We start from the raw sequence: 22,633 nt of genomic DNA, 5'->3' as shown, positions 1-22,633 counted from the left end.
CGTATTTTAAGACTAAAATTTATTTTAATTTTATATTTTCAAGTAATTTTCAGAATGGCTTAAGTATAGCATTGTCTGAAGAGGCTGATGTGACTTCCTGAACTGCCTTCCTCTGCCTCAGTGTGGAAATGGAGCTGCAAATGTGGAACCTGAAGCCATCCATGATCTCCCTGGGTTTGCTGCCCCCAATATAGCTATCACCACATGCTTATGCCCCTTTGACATCCTGGTCCCCATATTGCTAAAACAGTGAAAAGGGTAATAACATGAAATAGGAAAATGTTTATGGCACACATGGCTAATGGCCTAACTGGAATGCAAGAGTTATTTTTATTCAGAAAAAAACGTTTGAATAATTCTCTTATTTGAAAATTTTCATAAATTTCTCATTGGCTACATCTAGAGATCTAAGATTCAAGCTCATGAAATGAGCACCAATCTGTGGCAAAATATTTAATGTATCAAAGTTAAAGGAAAACAGAGAAAAATTACAGAAATTTTTAAGGCATAAATTTACTCATTGAAATAACATTTTTTCCCCCCTGGGATTATGTTCTCTCTACTTTTGGGCATTTAAAATAGTCCTCTTATTTATGAAATTCCAGTATCTGCAAATGTAAGTTTGTGAATAAATCACTCAAATAAAATAAAAACCTGGTCATGTAAAGATGTCTTTGAAATTTACTGGTCTGTAAAATCTAAAAGTTTAGGAATCACTGCCCTGTGAGATGATGATTAACTTCTTATTTTAGCATTTAAGGCCCTTCTGAGTCTGGCTGTTTATGTTTCAGCTTCATTTTTCACCACTTTAACCACAGGAATTTTGGAATGGAGACTTGCTTAATGAGTTGTATCACATACTTCTACACCATGCAATTCCCTTCATTCCTTGTCTCCTGGAAAACTCCTAATTACCCCACAAAACTCAGGGGGCAGGGGGAATGTGACCTCCTCTGTGAAGCCTTCCCAACAACTCCATCTGGTCACTCCAGGAAGAGACTGACACTCTGTTTTCTGATCCTACAGCTTCCAGCGATAACACCGATCATATGCCATAGTGACATGTTTGCTTGACTCTGCTTGGGAGAAGAAATTTTCTTTCCTGGCTTATTTCTTTTTAAAATATATTTTATTGATTTTTTAGAGAGAGGAAGGGAGAGGGATAGAGAGTTAGAAACACTGATGAGAGAGAAACATCGATCAGCTACCTCCTGCACACCCCCTACTGGGGATGTGCCTGCAACTGGAATCGAACCTGGGACCCTTCAGTCTGCAGGCTGACGCTCTATCCACTGAGCCAAACCAGTTAGGGCCTGGCTTATTTCTTTATCTTCTGCATTTATTCCAATAGTTGACATGAAGTAGGTGCTCGATAAATGTGTAATTGGATGAATGAATAATTTAAAAACTTGCAATAGTTTTTATTTTTTCATTTAGTTGGCAATTTATAAAGAAATAACTAGGTGCTTATTATGAAATAGCTTTACTACGTTAAATAGCTTTACTATGTTACTGTGATAGCACAGTGAAAAATACAGCCTTTATTTATAATTTGCTTATAACCCAATTGGGAAAGACAAAGAATGTTATATAGGCAATGTTACATAAGCCACACATAAAATGATCAAAGACCAGGGCAGCATATTTGATGTGTGAATCAATGGAGCCTAAGGTCAGTGTTTTCTACTTTTACTTGGAAACTTGGTTACAGTTGACATTGGCCAGAGATTTTAAGGAGGACGTGCACATTGGTAAGAATATTATGAGCCCTCTGTGCTACGTACAAAGCCAGGGCCACACAAAATCAAGGCTCTTGTTCTCTCTCCAAAAGCTGTTCCCTCCATCCATTTCATGACCCTTTGACTTGTCTGCCTGTTTATAGCCTTGACTCATCCCTCATACTTGACACCTAGGACTGCTTTTCTGTCTCTGATCCTTCAGTTTTTCTTCCTCAACTGTAATTGATACTTGCTGGTTGATTTTATAGCCTTCCATAGAGGCCTAGGGTAAATAACCCACCTGGCATAATAGCCCAATCCTTTTATTGACAAGAAATCTGAGAGCCACGGTGGTCACAACTCACCTGAGGTCTGCCAGCTATCACTGAGGTTTTTCCTCCAGGGTCCTTCTCACCCTCTACTTTGTATTCACATGGAGCACTTTTAAGATGCTGAAAGTAAATGAATGTGTGGGTCTCTCTGAAGTGAGTTTTGATGCTTCCATAAAAGCTCAGTCACTGGCATGTTTACTTGAAGGCAAAGGATCTATAACTTAATGTAGGAAGCATGCATTTGATTTTCTTTCATATGGAATTTAACACTTTTCTTTTTATTAAAAATGTTAAATGTCAAGTAGAAGTTTGTTTTTAAAGGAGGACCTGAGGAACCTGAGCCATGCAGTGGCCACCAGAGTTCTACCCTGTCCCTGCATGAGAGACAGTGGCTGTCTCTGGATCTCAGTTGGCCAATAGGGAAAGAAGAGAAAACCACTGGGGTCTCTTCCTTCTTCTAAATTCTAAAATGATTTGCAGACATGTTATATATATTTTTTATTTATGTAGTGATGCATGTTTAAGTAAAAATGTTCAAACTATACAGAAGTATATAAAATAAAAACTAAAAGTGTTTTCTCATTTACTAGTATACATACCTACCCCTCATGAGATGGACATACACTGACACTTATATTTAGAAATGTAAGACACTGAATCCCTTTTATCCAAACTCCCTTCTGGGGTATCTTTCAGACTGCTTTTTCTAAGTATACATATAAGCATCCAAATAACTTCCATACTCCTTAATTTAGGCTATGAAAGTGGCATATGAATGTTAATACTCAGTAGAGTTAAATTCCATGGAATCTTAGCAATTATTTCCAAGAAAATAACTAGTTACATTCCTAATGGCATTAAAGTAGAAAAAGTCAAAGGTCATTTTTATTTTTATTCAAGTTATTAGATTTACTTTATATTTTTAAATCAACTTCCAGCAGCATTTAAATATCATTTTGTTTAATTTAAACCAATTTGTTCCCTATTTATATTTACTGAGATATGACAGAAGTCCCAGCTTTCCACTGTTTTGTTTTTGTTTTGGGGTGAAATCTTAATGGACTTCAATATTTATACTTAGTTAAAGCTCTGCTATCATTTATAACCAGATGAGACAGCCATGAAAGATAAATTGATAATGTATTCCTCTTGCATTAGGGAAACAGTTCTTGTATTTACAATATGCTTAGCATCGCAATTCCCTTCCCAGCCTAATAATATTTGTGTATATTTTATGGGAGAGTGTAACTTTCAAATTAAAAATGATTTGTTGCAAGAATATTGACTACAAATGCATTCTGAGAGAAGATAGCAGAGAAGATGTAATGAGATTTTTCACTACCCTTAGCCCCGGGCTATTCAATAATTTTTCTTCTTTCAAGCTAAGAGGAAGAAAGGGAACCTCAAACTGAGTGGCAGATGTTAAGTCAGGAAATGGGAAACTCTGCCTTCCCCAGAGCTTCAAGTCATCTCCGTGACCTTTGCGGCCTTGTTGAAAGGCTTTCTCCGAATTGAATGACAAGACAGAGGCTGTGGGTAATATTGCAAATCAGAGAATGCGGGTGTGACTGGGAAGCCGTGACCCTTGCCCTGTTTTGTAGTTCAGACCCAGGTTAGGGGCGAGGTGTGGAGGGCTTTGCAGTGCTGGGTGGTCTGAGGTCCTCCCACCCAGAGGAGCGCTGAGACGACTCAGCGGGCTCCTGCCCTGGCTCCTGCTCTGCATCTCTGGGTTCGTCCTCCAAGCCTGTGTTCCGTGCATCCAAATTGACATCCAGGAGTCAGGTGCTTCTGAGCCAGACATTTCCTAGAGTCAGTGTCGGCTTGCAAACATAGGCAACTGCAGAATGTGTTAGAACACCATTCCTGCCTACCAGTCAGGGCATCTACACGGTGGTGTGGCTCAGAATAGACACAAGTTCTTACAGAAATAGGGCACCAATAGGCACAGGGATAAGAGATGAAAAATAAAAATTATTGTGAAAACATGACCTCTCCTCCTCCCCCCACCCCAGCTTTATTGCAATGTAGTTAACATATAACATTGTGAAAGTTTAAGATGTACTATAGTCCTCCCTTATCCATAGGGATATGTTTCAAGAACCCCAGTGGATACCTGAAACTATAGAAAGTATCAAACCTTGTATATACATAATTATGATAAAGTTTAATTTATAAAATTAGACACAGCAAGAGATTAACAACAATAACTATTAATAAAACAGAACAATTATAACAATACAGAAATAAAAGTGATGTGAATGTGGTCTCTCTCTCTCTCCAGTAATTTTTATTTTTTCAGTCCAAACCTATTCCTGAACCATCCCTTACTGCAAAAAATGACTTGGTGTCACTCATTTTAGGGGATTGCTTGCTGAAGTCTTCCTATAGGCTCCATGCTTCCTGGAGCAACACATTGCCATCAATAGAAACATGTGTTCTGTTCATGTCTTCTACCCACAAATGTAATTCCTTTTCCATCCTAACTTGTCATACTCTGTGACTATAACGTCTGCAGTTTGAGGAGCAACAGCAAAACTAGCATGAACTTATTTTTTCTTTTTCACAATTTTAGACAGAAGATTTGTTCTTACCCTAGATCTTAGCAACATCAGCATATGATTTTTTTTCTTTCTATATGAAATTAAGAACTTTCACCTTTTCACTTAAAGAAAACACATTATGGCATATCCAAATTGCCAGCATTACTTATCCTGAGTACTGGAGCCATTAGTAAGTATTATAAAATAAGGGTTACTTGCACCCAGCACTATGATGCAGTGACAGCTGATCTGATAACAGAGATGGCTACTAAGTGACTAACTGGCTGGGACTGCATACATTGGGAATATGCTGGACAAAGGGGTGATTAATGTTCCAGGTGGGACAGAGAGGAATGATGCACAATTTAAAATTTATGAATTCTTTATAACTAGAATTTTGAATTTAATAATGTTGGACTGCAATTGATCACAGGTAACTGAAACCTCAGAAAAAGAAACCAAGGATAAGAGGGACTACTTACTGTATAATCTGATGACTATATATATATATATATATATACACACACACACACACACACACACATATGTATATATATCCTATATAACAAAGAGGTAATATGCAAATTAACCCTCATACCCTAACAAGATGGCTGCCTACAACCAGGCCAGCAGGAAGGTTAGTGAGGGACAACCAAATGACTGAACAAGCATGTTGCGTGGGGCGACTAGGCCGGCTGGGGGTGGGGGTGGGGGAGAGGCATGAGGGGCAACCAGGCCAGTAGGGGGTACAATTGGGGGCAACCCAGGCCTGCAGGGGGGGAGTTGGGGATGACCAGGCCGGCAGGGGAGGGCAGTTGGGGACAATCAGGCCAGCTGGGGAGCAGTTAGGCATCAATCAGGCTGGCAGGGGAGTAGTTAGGGGGTGATTAGGCTTGCAGGCAGAAGCAGTTAGGCGCAATCATGCAGGCAGGTAGTCGAGTGGTTGGGAGCCAACAGTCATGAATTGTGAGAGGAATCAGGCATAAACCAGCAAATGGACATCCCCCGAGGGGTCCCAGATTGTAGAGGGTACAGGCTGGGCTGAGGGACACTCCCCACCTCAGTGCACAAATTTTGCGTACCGGGCCTCTAGTATATAAGAAATTACTGTAAGGTTAGTTAACACATCCACTGCTGTGTGTGTGTGTGTGTGTGTGTGTGTGTGTGTGGTGAAAACTTTAAAAACCTACTATCTTAGCAACTTTCAAGCATATAATGCAGTCTTGTTAACTATAGTCACCATGCTTTACATTAGAAGCCCAGAATTCATTTGTCTTCTAATTGGAAGTTTGTTTTATACACTCTGATCACCTTTATCCATTCCTTGACCACTATCTACTCTTTTTATGAGTTTCATTTTTTCAGATTCTACACGTAAGTGAAATTATACAATATTTGTTTGCATTTGTTTAACTTAGAATTTTAGTAGAAAGTTCAAGACATTTTTTTTGCCTTTATGTGTTTTTTTAAGAGATGCCAGTTACTAAGTCTAAGAAATTATTACATTCTTCATTTAAATTGGCCCATTTTTCAAAACCTACATCTTTCAGAATTTATCACACATTGAGCCTCTTCTCTCTCTCTGAATGCATTTATCCAATTTGTAGTATCTTTTGTTCCCCCATCATTGCTTGTTAAACTAGTGCCTTTTAGTAGCTTTCCCTGCACTTCCCTGTGTGTAACCCACTGCCAAGCAGATGAAAATGGTATTTGTCACACCAGGGCGGCTTTTCACTGCTGGTAAGTATCAGCTGTCCAACAGCAGGCATGGGGAAGTCATACAAGCAGTTTCTATGAAGAGAAGAAAAGACAGAGAAATGAGAACTAATTAGAGAATGTTTTACCCAGAGGGGCCAACATGCATTGCCAACTAGGATAAAGAAGAGAGAGGGCAGAACTCCATAAAAGAAAGGGGTTAACCAGGAAGGATGAGGGAGAAAAGGAGATAGCCAGAATAAAATGTTTTAGATCTCTGAAGGTTGCATCATAATTTTACTTGAAGTGACTGGGCAAGGCTATCTGCTCATAGGAGGTATCTGGATGCATAATCAATCTCTCTCTCTCTCTCTCTCTCTCTCTCTCTCTCTCTCTCTCTCTCTCTCTCTCTCTCTCTTGATCTGGCTCTGTTGCTTTTGGAGAGAGTGTGAAGTACATTCCCTGCCTTGGGGGATGGGATTAACTCCAGGAAGCAAGCCTACCTGGGTCACTGACTGGCACACCTTTATTAGAATTGGTATAAAATAAAAGCCTAAGCAACCATTACGACAGAACGACCAGAACAACCGGTTGCTATGATGCACACTGACCACCAGGGGGCAGATGCTCACAGCTAGCGAGCACAACAGTGGTGGCAGGAGCCTCTCCTGCCTCCACAGCAGCACTAAGGAGCAGTGAGTCGAATGGTAAGGAGCAGAGAGCAGGAGGGTGATAAGGAGTGAGGGGTCCCAGACTGTGAGAGAGTGCAGGTCAGGTTGAGGGCCCCCCACAACCCCAGTGCACGAATTCCGTGTACCAGTCCTCTAGTATTTGTTATAACTGTCTATTTCTTTGTCTATTGTCATTAAGAAAATAGTAACAAGCATCATTGCTTTGTATGTGTGGGTACAGGAAAGACGCTGATGGATTGGGAAGCGAAAGGATTCGAGGCTCAGGAGATGAAAGTGTCAATAGAGTAAGTATTGGTTGTGATGGGACCCTGGAATAAAGGTACTTCAGATTTCAAAGAGTATAATTGTTTGTAATGACAAATTCTGGGGTATAGCCAGGGTGATGTGAAGCCAGAGTGGGGTAGAGGTAAAAATAAAAAATCAGCAGGTAGAAAATTGTCAAGCCCACATGTTGAGGTTTGTCCATATAGAATTATGAAAAATAAATAAAGGCAAAAATTCAAACAATATAGAGGTGTAAAGTGAAAAGTCAAAAATTTTCATACCAAATCTTCATCCCTGTTTGACACTATAGATGTGTTCATTATTAAAAATATAATTAGTTTGGCCTGGCCAGCGTGGCTCAGTATCAACCTATGAACCAGGAGGTCTGGTTCAATTCCTGGTCAGGGCACATGCCCGGGTTTCAGTCCCCAGTAAGGGGTGGGCAGGAGGCAGCCAATCAGTGATTCTTTCTCATTATTGATGTTTCTGTCTCTCTCTCCCTCTCCCTTCCTCTCAGAAATCAATAAAAATATATTATACATATATACATATACATATACATATACATATACATATACATATACATATACATATACTCATTTTAGTGGTGCTGGAGGTAAGTACAATGCTTAACCCTTACAAGGGGCTAGGGTGCTAGGGTACTGGTGATATTATGCTTCTTGACCCAGAGGCTGGTTGTATTAAACTTGTAAAAATGTATCAAACTTTATACTGTTTTTGGCCTATATTACACTTAAATTAAAAAGTTGATTTACTTAAGCTATATTCATTTTAAAATATTTTATACAGCCGAAACCGGTTTGGCTCAGCAGTAGAGCGTCGGTCTGCGGACTGAAAGGTCCCAGGTTCAATTCCGGTCAAGGGCATGAACATTGGTTGCGGGCACATCCCTGGTAGGGGGTGTACAAGAGGCAGCTGGTCGATGTTTCTCTCTCATCGACATTTCTAGCTCTCTATCTCTCTCCTTTCCTCTCTGTAAGAAAAATCAATAAAATATATTTTAAAATATTTTATACATACAACAATATTCAGAATGATGCAACAAACACAAACAACCATATTCACTATCCAATTTAAGAAATAAAATGTCAGGAAGACTGTGCATTATTACCTGAGTACATTTCTTCTTCCCACCTTCAGGTAACTACTACACTCATTTTATAGTTTTTGCTTTGCATAGATATATCCTCTTACCAAATATATATGTATTCCTAAGCTTTATATACTTTTTGAGTGTTCAAAGGTTTCATTCTATATGTATCCTTCTGCAACTTCTTTTTATTTAGGTAAAATTCATATAACATACAATTAACCATTTTAATGAAATAATTCAGTGGTATTTAGTGTTTTCACAATGTTGTTAACAGCCAGATTTTCTAGTTTCAAAACCTTTTCATCATCCCATACTAATTAAGGAATCACTCCTCATTTTTTTCTTCCTCCTAACATCTGGTGAACTTTCATCTGTTTTCATATCTATAGATTTGTCTATTTTGAAGATATCACCTTAAAGGAATTATACAAAAAGATCTTTGTTGACTGCCTTCTCCTACTTAGCATGGAATTTTTAAAGTTCATCCAAAGTTGTAGCATGTTTCAGTACTTCATTCATTTTTTTTATTAAAATCATCATAGTGGGTGTGAAATGGTATCTTATTCTGGTTTTAATTTGCATTTCCTTAATAACCATGATGTCGAAAATCTTTTCATGTGTTTATTGGGACATTTGTATATCTTCTTTGGAGAAATGTCTATTCAAATCCTTTGCTCAGTGTTTAATTGGGTCATTTGCCATTTTATTAGTGAGTTGCAAGTGAACTTTATATATTCTGGGTACTAGACTACTTATCAGATATATGATTTGCAATTTCTCACATTCTATAAGTTTTTATTTTAGTTTGTTGGTAGTGTTTTTTCATGCACAGAAGTTTTTAATTTTTATGAAGTCCAGTGTGGTTTTTGTTGTTTTCTTTTTTTCTTTGTGTGTATGTGTGTATTCAGAGTCACATCTAAGAAGACTTTGCCTAACTCACAGTCATAAAAATTTACTCTCATATTTTTCTTAAGAATTTTATGGTTTTAGCTCTTACATTTACATATATGGTCCATTTTAATATGTGATATGAAGAAAGCATTCAACTTTATTCTATGGTATGTGGCTATCCAGTTGTCCCAAGACCATTTATTGAAAAGGCTATTCTTTCACCATTGAATTGTCTTGGCACCATTGTTGAATATCAATTGACTGCTATTCTGCCAGTGCCACAGTCTTGATTACTGTAGATCTGCATTAAAATTTAAAATCGAGGTTATCTAATTTTCCCCCCATATTTTTCTAGATTGTTTTGGCTATTGCAGGTCCCTTGAATTTCCATATGAATTTTCAGATTGGCTTGTCAATATCTGGAAAAACCTAGTTGGAATTATGATATGAATTGCATTGAATCTAGATATCTATTTGGGAAGTACTGCCATTTTAACAATATGTAGTCTTCCAATCCATGAACTTGAAATTTCTTTCTATTTACCGAGATATTTTTCAACAAAATTTTGAGGCTTTTAGAGTGTAAGTTTTATACTCTTTGTTAAATTTATTACTAAGTATTTCATTCTATTTCATGCCATTATAAATACAATTGTTTACTTAATTTTATTTTTAAATTTTTCATTACCAGAGCATAGAAATAAAATTGATTCTTTTAAAATATATATTTTATTGATTGTTACAGAGAGAAAGGGAGAGGGATAGAGAGTTAGAAACATCGATGAGAGAGAAACATTGATCAATTGCCTCCTTCACAACCCCTATTGGGGATCAAGCCTATAACCAAGGTACAAGCCTTTGTCTGGAATTGAACCCAGGATCCTTCAGTCCATGGACCTATGCTTTATCCACTGAGCCAAACCAGTTAGGGCACAATTGATTCTTATATACTGATTTTGTGTTAAGGTTTAGTTATAGCCCATAACTAAGATATAGGTGTATCTTGTGAATATTCCACTTCCACTTAAAAAGCATAGGCATTCTTCTGTTGTCAAGTGGAATGTTCTATAAATATTAATTACATCAAGTTTGTAATGGAAAAATGATGGAAAATTGTATATTATATGTTTTTCACCATCATCATAATAAAAATAAAGTTAGTTTATTATGACACCATGTAATCTATATGTTTACAATGTATATGTATATATGTATATGTGTGTGTGTATATATATATATATATATATATATATATATATATATATATACACACACACACACACACACACACACACACACACACCCCGTATTTTTCGGACCATAAGATGCTCCGGACCATAAGACGCACCAGTTTTTAGAGAAGGGAAATGAAGAAAAAAAGATTCTGAAACAAATAGTGTCCTAAAATATTTTATGTGCATTAAAACCCAACATCACAGTCATAAACACATGTAATCAACCCTGTAAAGTAAACAGCAGCATTTAGAACCATTTTAGAGCCGGGCAAGCACACAGAGACCACACAGAGCCGGGCAAGTAAAAAAACTTTTTTTAAAAGTATATGTGTAGGCTATATTTGGACCATAAGACGCAGGGACTTTTTCCCCCCACTTCTGGGGGGAAAAAAGTGCGTCTTATGGTCCGAAAAATACGGCATATGACTATTTATATCATCCATATATTTATAGCTTTCTATATATATAAATCAATACAACTGATTTATATTTCTAACGTTTTTTTCCCATAAAGTCAAGGTCCTTTTTCTTTCTGAAATATATATAATTATTGAATTATATGTAATGTAACAGAACATTTTTATAAATAGTTTTCTTGGACTTTCTCAGAGTTACAACATTCATTTCTTAAAGTTACTTATTTCAGGTATACTTATTTAGATTTGGACATCATGGGCTAAGACATGATTATGTAGCTAATGGGACAGAAGAGTCCAAGGGAATAAAACTTTTCAGAAGAATCCTGAATTTCAGCAAATTTCATAAATCCAGGAAGGTTTACTTCATCATATGTGATGATTATGTCCTAATAGAAGCAATGATTTGCATTGCCTACAATAATATAGTTTAGATGAGATCATGTTCAACATTCTCAATTCATAGATGAGGAATCTGAGACCAAGAGTTACATGGCTCAATTTCCATACACCAGACCCTATTTTCCCTGTCCTTTTGGCGGAATGAAGTAAGTTACATCATTATATTGCTCCTGTGATTGTTTTACCAGTAAGATCTATCCCAGCAGCTACTTAAGATTAATGCTTATGAGTGGCCATGAGCAGGAGAGAGGAATTGCTTTCTGTGCGAAGGGGGAAGGGATAGTATAATAAATAAGTGATCCCAACCTTGAGGTGTGATCCATGCATCTAAGCTCTTTTTCAGCTACTTCTCAACATTCTCGTGCTAATTTTCAGATCTTACAATTTTTACTCTTGAACTAAAATTGTCAAATTGTATTTGCCAATTCCTAGGTAGATCACTTTTTGTAAAATTAGCATTCTCTTTGTTTCTGGGTACTTTGTCTTCCAGCTAAGAGATTTACACATAAATGATTACAACTTGGCAATGAACAACAGATATTTCAGATCTGACTTTCCTAGGCAAAGTTATTGACAAAGGCATAAGAACTTCAGGGTTAGCATGATTTGGTAAAACAAACAAACAAACAAAAAACAAGTAAGGACTCTTCTTCAGATATTTTAAATTTCTTATTCTATTCATTCATGATGCCTATAAGTAAGAGATGTCTTTAATTTAGAGAAAACAATCACCAAATACGTGTAGCATTTTTTCTTTTCAAATGTCTGAAATGTCAGTTTTATTTCAAGGTGGTTCTTAATTTATCTAAACAGACTTGTCAACCTGTGCTATTACAGGGGCTCCTGGTAATATAGGTAGGATGACAGTGTTAGTATGTATTCCCATTATTGCAGAAACTCTATTTTTCTAAAGTGCCTTTAGTATGATTCTGGGAATTCACTGTTGGTTAACAGTGAGGCTCCCACCATTTAGAATTCCGTTCTCCTAATGAAAGGAGGCTGAACCCTTGAACTCTGTCAGGGACTTAGGCATGTTTCCTGGGCCTGATTTTTATCCTCAGAAAATGGAGGTCAGTACATGTCAAGAATAAAGGAAGGGTCAGATTAGAATACTTAAAGACTTTGCACATGTCCGGATGATGTTAATGTGTTGACCATAGTGTCTGGGACCTTTGGTGAGTGAGTGAATGAACAAATGAATGAGTAAATAGTGAGTAAAATGACAGCAAATATTCAGGGAAGCAATTCATTATATGTAAGGTAAAATGTCTTACTTTCAATGTGTTTGCCTGGGCTAAACAGAGACTGTTATTAAAAAAAAAAAAAAAAAAAAAGTAATATTCCTCCAATATGCTCTTTTTCAAAAGGACTAAGGCAGTATAATTTGGTAATGCATTTTCATTTAAAAATGACTATTAAAGATGCTAATTTAGGATTTTAAGGATTTTATCATTTTTTATAAACATTGGCTTTGGTTATGACCACCTTTCTTCATAATATACCTATGCACCTTCTAGCCACTTTGAACCTTCATTTACATAGTTTTGATAAACCTCTGAAACAACATATTAGTAAAAGGGAAAATTTGTCTGTGTTCTAGCTTTGCAATTACAACCATAGTGAGTTGACAAGCTCAGGTGTACTAACATAAAGCTCTCTTTATAGTCTCTTACTCAGTTTCTGGCTCTGAGCTTCTTTTCTAGGAGAGTGGCAGAAAAGGGGAAGACAACTTCAAATCTATGTTGGGCACTTTTCCATACACACTTGGTTCCTGGGGTTGTGCTGAGTTTCTTGGAACTAACTTAGGCCTCAGATCTCCCAAGATGTTTCATCTGTCCCTACGGCTTCAACAGGTCCAGGTGACATCCTGGCTCATGCGTGGAGCACAGACATGTTTTGGTAAGGCTACTGAGAGTGCCATTTTTTGAGATGTGTTCCCTGCTTCTTTTCCCTTCGGGGATCTTCCTTTGTGGGATTTAGCCACAATCTTAGTGGTCCTGTTGTGATATATTTCTCTCCCATCCTAGTCTCCTTTATGCAATCCTTCACTCCTCCTGCCACTCCTTCACCTACAGGAAGATATCTATCTGTCTAACAGGGGGAAGAGCCTTCTCTATACTCCCCCCCCCCCCCCACCCCAAGACACCCAGTCTGTGGCTGTTAGTGAAACAAATGTAAGAAAGGCTTATAAGGGGCATTAATGCTCTGCTCTGCCTCTTATTTTCCTTACCGACAACTGACTCCATGCTTCAAAGAAAGGAAGGGAAAGAGAAATTCACAAAGAAGGGGGGGGGCAAAGAAACATAAGAAAAAATGAAAAAAATCCATAAGTAAATATCTCAAAATAACAACACAATCAGATTGAGAGCACAGGTGTGAATAGAGGCAAATGTTATCAAGTATTTTCTATGTTCCAGGCACTCTGCTTGATTCCTTTGGATATATTACCTCATTTCATCGTCATAAGACTGTGAATGGATGTGCTTATCTCCCTTTTACAGCCAGGAAACTGAGGGTTAGAGATTAAATAACCTGCTCAATATTAAATTTGAAGTCAGGTCATTAAATTTCTAAATTGTACTTTTCTCTATTTACTTTGTTCCACTTCATAGCCCTACCAAGAGAATAGTCATTAAAAGCTAGGGAACAAATCAGAAATATGGAAAGTAGCCATTTAAAATTGCATTAGGCCAGTTAAAATCCATATGGGGACATTGGACTGAAAAGTAGGGTCTAAAAATTGTGGTCTAGATAACATGGACCTCACTTCTCCCAGAAAACACAACACAAAGTTACTCAACCCAAATGTTTCTCACTGGTGGTGCAGTACATTGGGATATGACTACTCAGTAATAAAAGGGAATGAATGATGGATGCTTCAACAACGTGGATGAAATGCAAATGCCCAATGATAAGTTCAGAGCATAGTGTATGGTTTCATTTACTAATATATGACACTCTGAAAAAGGCAAATTATAGAGATTATTTTATATTTTGAAACACATGCTGTATGTGTTTGTCAAAGATTTTCAAAGATTATGTACTAAACAGGTGAATAATACTATGTATAAATTATACCTTAATTTTTTAAATGGGGAAAAACTCAAATTTGTTTAGAATTAGCTTTTTTATTAACCTAATTAGAAACACACTAACTTATGCTTTTTAGGCAAAATGGGGAAAAAAATGAATTCAGTTCTTTAATAACTAACATCCTTTTAATATTATATATAACATACAGGGGCCCTAAGGGACCCCAAATATTCTTTTTCCTTAATTAAGTAACTATTCTGAAATTAAGATGCTCCTTACAACCGGCATCCATTGTAACATTGCCAGTTGCATGTAGATCAATAAATTTTGACGTAGTTATTATTTGCAAATATGTAAAACATAAAAAACTAACCATTGAGTAATTAATATTGAACTTTAATTAAACTCAGGTTTGTTGATTGTTGCTTCAGGTGCTTTCACAATATTTTGCACACAGAGGATTGACAGATACCTGGCAGGAAATTCAATTTAAGGCAGAAGAAATTGCCACGTACTGCATAGACAAGATGCTTCAGCTTAAGTATTTGAAGAAACATTACTCAAGCACTGACTATTCCACCTTTGACAAGACAGTATAAGCCTTTGACTCTCCTTTGCTGCCATGAAGAGGTCTCTGGACCCCGCTCATTTCTGGGCTTTTTGTCTGACAATTGGGTCATGAATGAGAGGAAGAAGGCCAGTAAGGCTAGTTCACACTGGGAAAGGCAGAGGCTTATTATGGGGAAAAACTCAAATTTGTTTAGAATTTGCTTTTTTATTAATCTAATTAGAAACACATTCAGAAAGCAGTAGGGAAGAGGAGAGAAAGGAGAACAGCCAGTAGTGGAGGGGCTTTTGGTAGCGTTTTAGAAGCTGTTTTTGTTGTTTTTCTGCTTGGTGGAGAGGAGAGTGGTTGGAATGACTGAGCTCGATGGAGGAAAAAAAGTATTTGAATGTGTTTTTCTATGTGATATAAGTAAATGTCTCTTCTGACATTTTAAAAAGATTGCACTAAAGATTTAAATTGCTTTTGGATTATTCCTGGACATTAAGATTGGTTTTTTCCCTTAAAGGTGACACCATGCCAAGATGGGCCGCGAAGAAGCTCAACATCCATGAGTAACATATCTGTCAAAAGCTTCAGCCTGACTTTCAGGAAAAGCTGTGTAACTCCCAGTGATGTGTAATTTAATGAAGAGAAAAATATGAAACTATTAGTTTAACCAAATAGGAAATTCAGAAGAAATGCTAACATTTTTCAATATCCCTCCGAATTATACTGTCAGTCTTCAAGAGCTTAAGAAAGCAAAACGGTGAGCAAGGGTTATAAGAAACAGCTGTCACCATGATGCCCGGCATATCTGTCAGGGGAGAAAGTGAATCCGAAGATTCTTTAAAGCACATATACAATCTTCGACTCAACCTTTGCTTGTTACACTGAAGAAGAAAATTAGTCTAGAAGTATATGGATATATGGATGCTATTGTTAGGTATTAAAAGTGAATACTTGCACAATTAATTTGTGTTTTTTTTTCCTCCTGAAAAGCTACGATTAAATCTATAATGCCTCATACACTTATGGCATCTTAGAATCGTGTTCTAAATATTCCAAAAGTAATTTTTCCAGTTACAGAATTTTTCTTCCAAGAGATTCATGAAGTCTGACTAGTGTATTTCTTTGGTCTCACCCCTTTTTTCCCCAACAGTGTTCTCATGCCCTCCAAATATTCTGGACTGTTCTGAATTTGTATTTGACTAGGACCACCTATATGACACAAAACACACACACACACACACACACACAATTTCTTTCAATCATTTGTCCTAGTTTCACGAGTTTTACTGGATATGAGGGTAGGGAGGGGTAAGGGAGCTTATAGTGAAGAGATGTAGGAGAAAGAGGAAGAGCAAAAAAAAAATGCTGATAGGTGTGCCCTGCTTTCCCCCAGAGTATGGTCCCCAACACCTGCCCTCAATCACAGCATGTGTGAGACAGGAGAGTTTGCAATGAAGCAGTAAAGCTGGTTGGATCTTTCCTTTCAGTTCATACCCATAAAGTTCGGCAGGCCTTGCTGCCTGCTTTCCCCTTTATCTCTATGGTTTGTGAAGGAGCCACCATTGATCACAGAGAAAGACCTGCTCTGAAATATCTGTCCCCTGCTCCAGTGTCTGCTGACATGTCAACTGTCAGAGTAGGGGTGGGTAAGATACGGGATTTTTTACTCTACTCAACAGCGCCTTGAGAAATCCTCTTTCACAGGAAGACTGTCTCTAAGTTGCAAGTAGACTTGGTTTATAGGTGCCTCTGACATGCTCCTTGCACTCTTGCTGATCAGACTCATTTATATTTGAAGGGAGCAATCATGATTAAAATAGCTCTCTAATTTAAACAATTTATCACTTTTCCTGAACTCTGTGTCTCTGTCTCCTTGAATATTAATAGTTAAGCAGTGTTTAATTACTTGTAAATAAACAGAATTTAAGTACTTCAATGCAGGAAAATCAAGACCAAAGCAAGGACTTAAAAATCTAACTTTGTAGGTGAGGAAAACACCATGTGTTCTACATGTATCAATGATAACTAAAGAGACTAAAAACTGACCGTGACCTTGAATGGGAGGACTCCATCATTCCTTTATCATTTACTCATTGAGTGGCTGTGCCAGGCATTGTTCTGGGTGGTGGGTTTACAACTGGTGCCGAGCAACTGAGTCTTGGTTCAAATGCTGCCTGTGTTCTGATGTAGGAATAATGTATGGCCACAGTCAGACAGCGCTTTATTCAGAGCATGCTTCCCTCTGAACTTCTCTGAGCTCATTTCTGCAGGAATTTCATTCATTATCTTCTCTCAGCTACTCATTATTTTTCTTTATAAATGAATTGGCTAAGTGACAAGCATTACAGATACATAATATTTCTACACACCCTGAACCTTAATTCTGGTAAACATAGCATTTGCCTTAAACAGAGGAAGTCACAATAGTAAGCTGAAGTTGTTATAGCAACAGTGAGAACACTCTGATATTCAGAAATCATGCTTTTTTCAAGAGTAAATGATACAATTAATGCTTGATACTCTATTGTTTACAGACTTTTTTGTGATTCATAGCTCTTCACATGTCAATCTCAAGCAGATGGAAGAGAGGTTCTATAGAGGCTTAAACAATAATTCAAATATTGGTAGACAGAGCTGCTTTTAAAAAAAAAGTCTTGACAGGCTATTACACATGATAGATTTACACATCATTTTTATTGTAGTAAAACTTCAAAAATTGCACCTAAAAACCCCCCCCACACACACACACAAAACTTCTCTCATTTCTTCAGAGGACAGCTAAGATGTGTTCATCTAGCTAAGTATTTCCACACATACCAAAGAGGACAGCAGAATGGTAGGTGAACAGAACCCACATGGACAATGAAACCAAGTGGACTAGATTTCAGTCCTCCTGCCTCTGCTGCTTACAGATGGATAACCTTAGGCAAGTATTTCTCACACTGCTTCAGTCTTCCCATCTGTAAAATGGGCATGGTAAAGTACTTACCTCATGGAGTTGTTGTGAGGATTAAAATAGTGTGTGTACATTGTAGAAAGGGTTTTGCCCAGAAAAAAACATTACACAAATGCTTATTTTTATATCTGGTTCAGGTATTCGCATTTGAAACATTTAGTTTCAGCAATATGAGGATATTAGTTACTCATTATTTTCTTAAACTTCTTTATGGAACAAAGAAATTAAATACGTGGAATGTCTATTTCATATAGATTTTCTACCCGGAACATGGTCAACATTTTTATAGTGCCTCCAGTGTTCTTATCAGTTCTTGCATTATGGGAGAAGTAAGGCCTTTAGAGTCAGACAAACCTGGTTCAAATCTAAGCTCTGCCACAGACGGTGGCTTAACCACTTCCATTACCCCAACATTGGGATGATGATAACCTCTTAACGTTGTTTTGAGACTAAATGGGATGTTTGTACTTAGCATGTTCTAAAGAACAAGAGATGTTCATTCCCACCTGTGTGAATATTCTTACACCATTCCTTGAGCAAAAGTGGCCACACTTCTAACCCACGTAAGCCTGCTTGCTCCTCACACCCCACCTCACCCTTGAAAAACTCACAAATTACTATAAACACGTGGGTAATTCAAGCAGAGGTCAGACATTTAATAGGACAACTTACAGCCTATATAGTCAATTGGTATGAAAAGTTCTCTTCAAACAGAGACGAGTTCAGCTTGGTCAATCGGCACTTGCTTCAGAAAAAAAGTTGGAAGGAAATTTCAGGGGGAATAAGCAAGAGCTAAAGAGCCAAGGTTTGAGGTAGTCAGGCTCACAAATATTCTACACCAGGAGGAAGCAGAACCTATCAGCTGGCACAAACTGTGAGACAGGGAGAGAATTAAGGGAAGGGAGAATGAGTTGTTCAGGCTGTCAGTACAAGGGAAAACGAAGCCCAGATTGCCACATCATCCTGGCAGAGGCTGTAGCAGCTCCTCCTGCTGAAGGGGTGCCTAGAGCCCTTGTGGATGTGAACTTCCCCAGCTAGCTCCTCTCCCCCAGGCTGATCTGCCACACTCCCTGCTCTTCCCACGAGGCTATGGGCTTTATCGTCCTGTGGGTTTCCAAGAAGGCCTGCCCGGAGGATGGAGCTTCATTTCTACTTCTACTCTTAGGATAAACTCTTATTTTACTTGGCTCTCTTAAGTCCCTGTTCCACTCTCCTCCAAAATTAATACTGTACCAAGAAAAAGACTGTGTCTGAGGCCAGGGGAAAGTGTGGAGCCCCATGCTGCCTGTGGAATTGGCCTCTCTAATTTCGGGTCACAGTGTGGCTGGCCTTTTTGAAATAAAGTCCAGTAGAAATTGGCTTTCTAAGCTTGAGTTCTGGATGTCAGACATCTATAGTCACTAACTCACTGTCCTTACAACCTTTAATTTTTGTGCCATTAGACAGGAGCCAGTGTATAGAGAGGTTAAGAGCATGGCTCTGGCATCAGATTACTTGGGTTTAATTTCTGCCTCTGCCACTTACCAAACTGGGCAACATTCTTATTTTTCTATTCCTCAGTTTTATTATTATTATTTATTGTTATTAATTAGAGGCCCAAGGCATAAAATTTGTGCACTCAGGGGGTGAGTAACTCAGGGAGAGTAACACAGCCCTCTCATAGTCCAGGAACCCTCCAGAGTTGTCTGACTGATGTAGCCCTGCCCAGCTTCTGCCTGAGCCTGGCTTCTACCTGAGTGGTACTCCCCCTGTGGGAGTGCCACATCATAGCAACCGGTCATTCCACAATTCGGTCAATTTGCATATTACTCTTTTATATTATTGTAATTCATGCTTAAAGATTATTGCTAAATGTAGTCTCAATCTTCTACCAAAACACTCAAGTGTTGCATTGTTTGCTTATTTATATTTCTCTTATTAAACCCACTGGTCCTTGAAACCAAATGGGAAATACTTTTTATTTCCATTACTTAGCATATAGTAGATGCTCACTAAATTATATTTTCCTTTTCTTAAATGATCTTGTAAAACTTTCATTCTGATAAATTTTGTTCTCTGAATCCTATGGAAATTTCTCATTCTCTCTTTAATTCTTCTTCCCTATAGGGACATAAACTTGTAGTGCATACTGTGCTTACTTTAATATTCCTTTATTTTATTAACTGGTCTGTTATTTAGTTAGCTTCAATTCTTTCAGGCTCTTTAAAGCCCACCTTTGCTTTGTATGCCCCTTTCTCTTGACATACTTTTTGCCTTATTTTTACGTTACAGTAATTATTGTGCTTATAATTCTGAGTGTCTTTCTGCCTAGGTCTATCTGCTTCTACAATTTAGCAAGGTCATTTTCAAATTCCAATCCCATCTGTTAAGGAATACACTTTCTCTCCGGATGACTACATCAGCTAAATCAATGAGTTTCCTATTTCTTTAAACAGGTCATTAATGAAAGTTAAAAACACTCAATTTCTACCTCCTTTCTACAGCTATAAGACCATGAGCAAATATGAGAGGAGCCAAGTTTAATGAGAGTACAAAGGTTTGGCAGAAGATATTTTTAGGTAAGAAAAACTTTTGATTGTGTGAGAACAAATGGTTCAATAAATTTTTGTTTAATTGCACAGTGCCCTATAACTCAACATTTCAGTTTATTAAATCAAGAGTTAGCCTCATGAAATTTTTATTTATTTTTTATTTTATTTATTTATTTTTTAGAAACTGTTTATTTTCCATCAACCTTATTTCCCTTCTGTTAGAATTTGTGGAAGAACAGCTGAGGACCACTCAGTGGTTATTGCTAGCCACTCAGTAGCCTGAGCAGTGGGCCTGCAGACCAGTCTTCAGTGGCAGGCTGAGCGCTCCAATCTTCAGTAGGAAACTGCTGAGTAGGCACAGAGGGCATCCGCACGCCTTCAGACCAGTCTGCAGCCTCAGGCTGAGCAGCAGTGAACTCAGGAGCAGGAGCAGTCCATTCACCCTGAGATTCCTCCTTGGTCACAGCCTTTTCAGCAGCGGCCTGCTCTTCCTTTTCAATCTCTTCAGGATCTCTGTAGAAGGAAAGATCAGGCATGACTTCCCACGGGTGTTCACGGGAGATGGTGCCACGCATGCGCAGTACGTCCCGGGCCAGCATCCACCACATCAGACCCACTGAGTGAGCCCCCTTGTTGTTGCAAGGGATGGCAATGTCCACGTAGCGCAGAGGAAAGTCTGTTACACAGAGCAATGGTGGGCAGGTTAACATAAGACGCCTCTGTGAGAGGCTGTTGGTCAGCCCTGGGGTCAGTCACCACCAGAAGTCTGGGCTCCCAGAAGGCTGCCTGGATCTGGTTGGTGAAGGTTCCAGGGGTGAAGCTGCTGGCAATAGGAGTGGCTCCAGTGGCAGCAGCAAATCATGAAATTTTTAGTTGCTTAAAATCTACCGGAGCCTGCCATACATCTGAATTTACTCTGTAGATACAGAGTGTCTTATATGTAGTGTAAATTAAAATTTGACAAACAGGCAAGTAAGAATATATCCTAATTTTAGTGCAGTTTGGACAAGCAGCTCTTGTAGGCTGAATCAGAACAGTTTATATAGATTTTAAGCAATAATTGGTAGAGTCTAATTTTAATTAGGTGGCACTCTGATGCTAAGATATGTTACTCTAAAGAAAAATATGTACCAAAAGATCAAAATCTAATTGTTTCATCTGATGAAAGTAATAAATCTAAACAACATGTGCAGAAGAAAGGAAATCATTCTTGTGTTTTGTCTTGGAAAAATACATCCTTATTATGAATCCAAGATAGCTTCTTGAGGGAAGTTGTGCTCCAAAACACTCTGCTATGCTTAAAAATACGTTCACCTTTCTGGGTGTTTACCCAGGCAGTTCATGCCACCTTGTAGGTCACAGAAAGTGACCTGAGCTCTTCACCAATGGGGACAAAAGATTCTGTCAAGTCCTCAGAAGAATGCAACTTCAACCAGAGACCTACAGCAGCTTGTTTATATGATCATCTCCTGGAACTTTAGAAAAAATCATGACAAAGGTAAAGATGTACAGTCATAATTACAATTTAGGCTAAATTTTAGTGGGTTAATTTACTTCATTGAAGAACATCTTTTATGGAGATATGTAGGTTTTTCTAAGCAAAAACAGAAGAAATCTTCTGGGGCTTCAGCCCAATGTTTTGTTTAGCCCAATTGGGGCTTTTCCTTGAGGTTGTAAATTCCAGCTTTTGAATGTCAGATCCCTCCTCTGTTGAGCTTTAGGCATTTCTGGAATTAGTCAGCAAAGGGACTTTGACAATTCCCTGCTCTGTCCTTAGGTCACAGAGCTGATTTACAGCTGGAGGAGGTTCTCTAAACACTAGATGGAATTGGTGAAATGGTATCCATTTATTAAAGTAGGTTCCGGAGTTCCTCCTGCTGATCAGTGGGAATTGTCTTTAAAAAAAAAAAAATTAGCTTGGGATGTATTTGCTCATTACTGTTGTGAGTTTTATCACAGGAGAAGGAAAGTCACCCTTGTAGAAATTGTTTAAAGGTAGATTCTGAAGTGTATACTGATGGTGGTATTTTATTTTATTTTATTTTATTTTAAATATATTTTATTGATTTTTATACAGAGAGGAAGGGAGAGAGATAGAGAGTTAGAAACATTGATGAGAGAGAGTCATCAATCAGCTGCCTCTTGCACACCCCCCACTGGGGATATGCCCGCAACCAAGGTACATGCCCTTGACCAGAATCGAACCCGGGACCTTTCAGTCCCCAAGCCGACGCTCTATCCATTGAGCCAAACCGGTC

The 22,633-nt window shown here is 38.0% G+C and overlaps 1 pseudogene; it reads right to left on the bottom strand.

The window, feature by feature from the left end:
* Positions 1–20,564: 20,564 nt before the first annotated feature.
* LOC118709302 lies at positions 20,565–21,233 on the bottom strand (annotated as a pseudogene).
* Positions 21,234–22,633: the final 1,400 nt, after the last annotated feature.

Source organism: Pipistrellus kuhlii, unplaced genomic scaffold (genome assembly GCF_014108245.1).
Source record: "Pipistrellus kuhlii isolate mPipKuh1 unplaced genomic scaffold, mPipKuh1.p scaffold_m20_p_7, whole genome shotgun sequence".
Taxonomy (NCBI): Eukaryota; Metazoa; Chordata; class Mammalia; order Chiroptera; family Vespertilionidae; genus Pipistrellus; species Pipistrellus kuhlii.
This window is presented reverse-complemented; position numbering and strand designations above follow the sequence as displayed.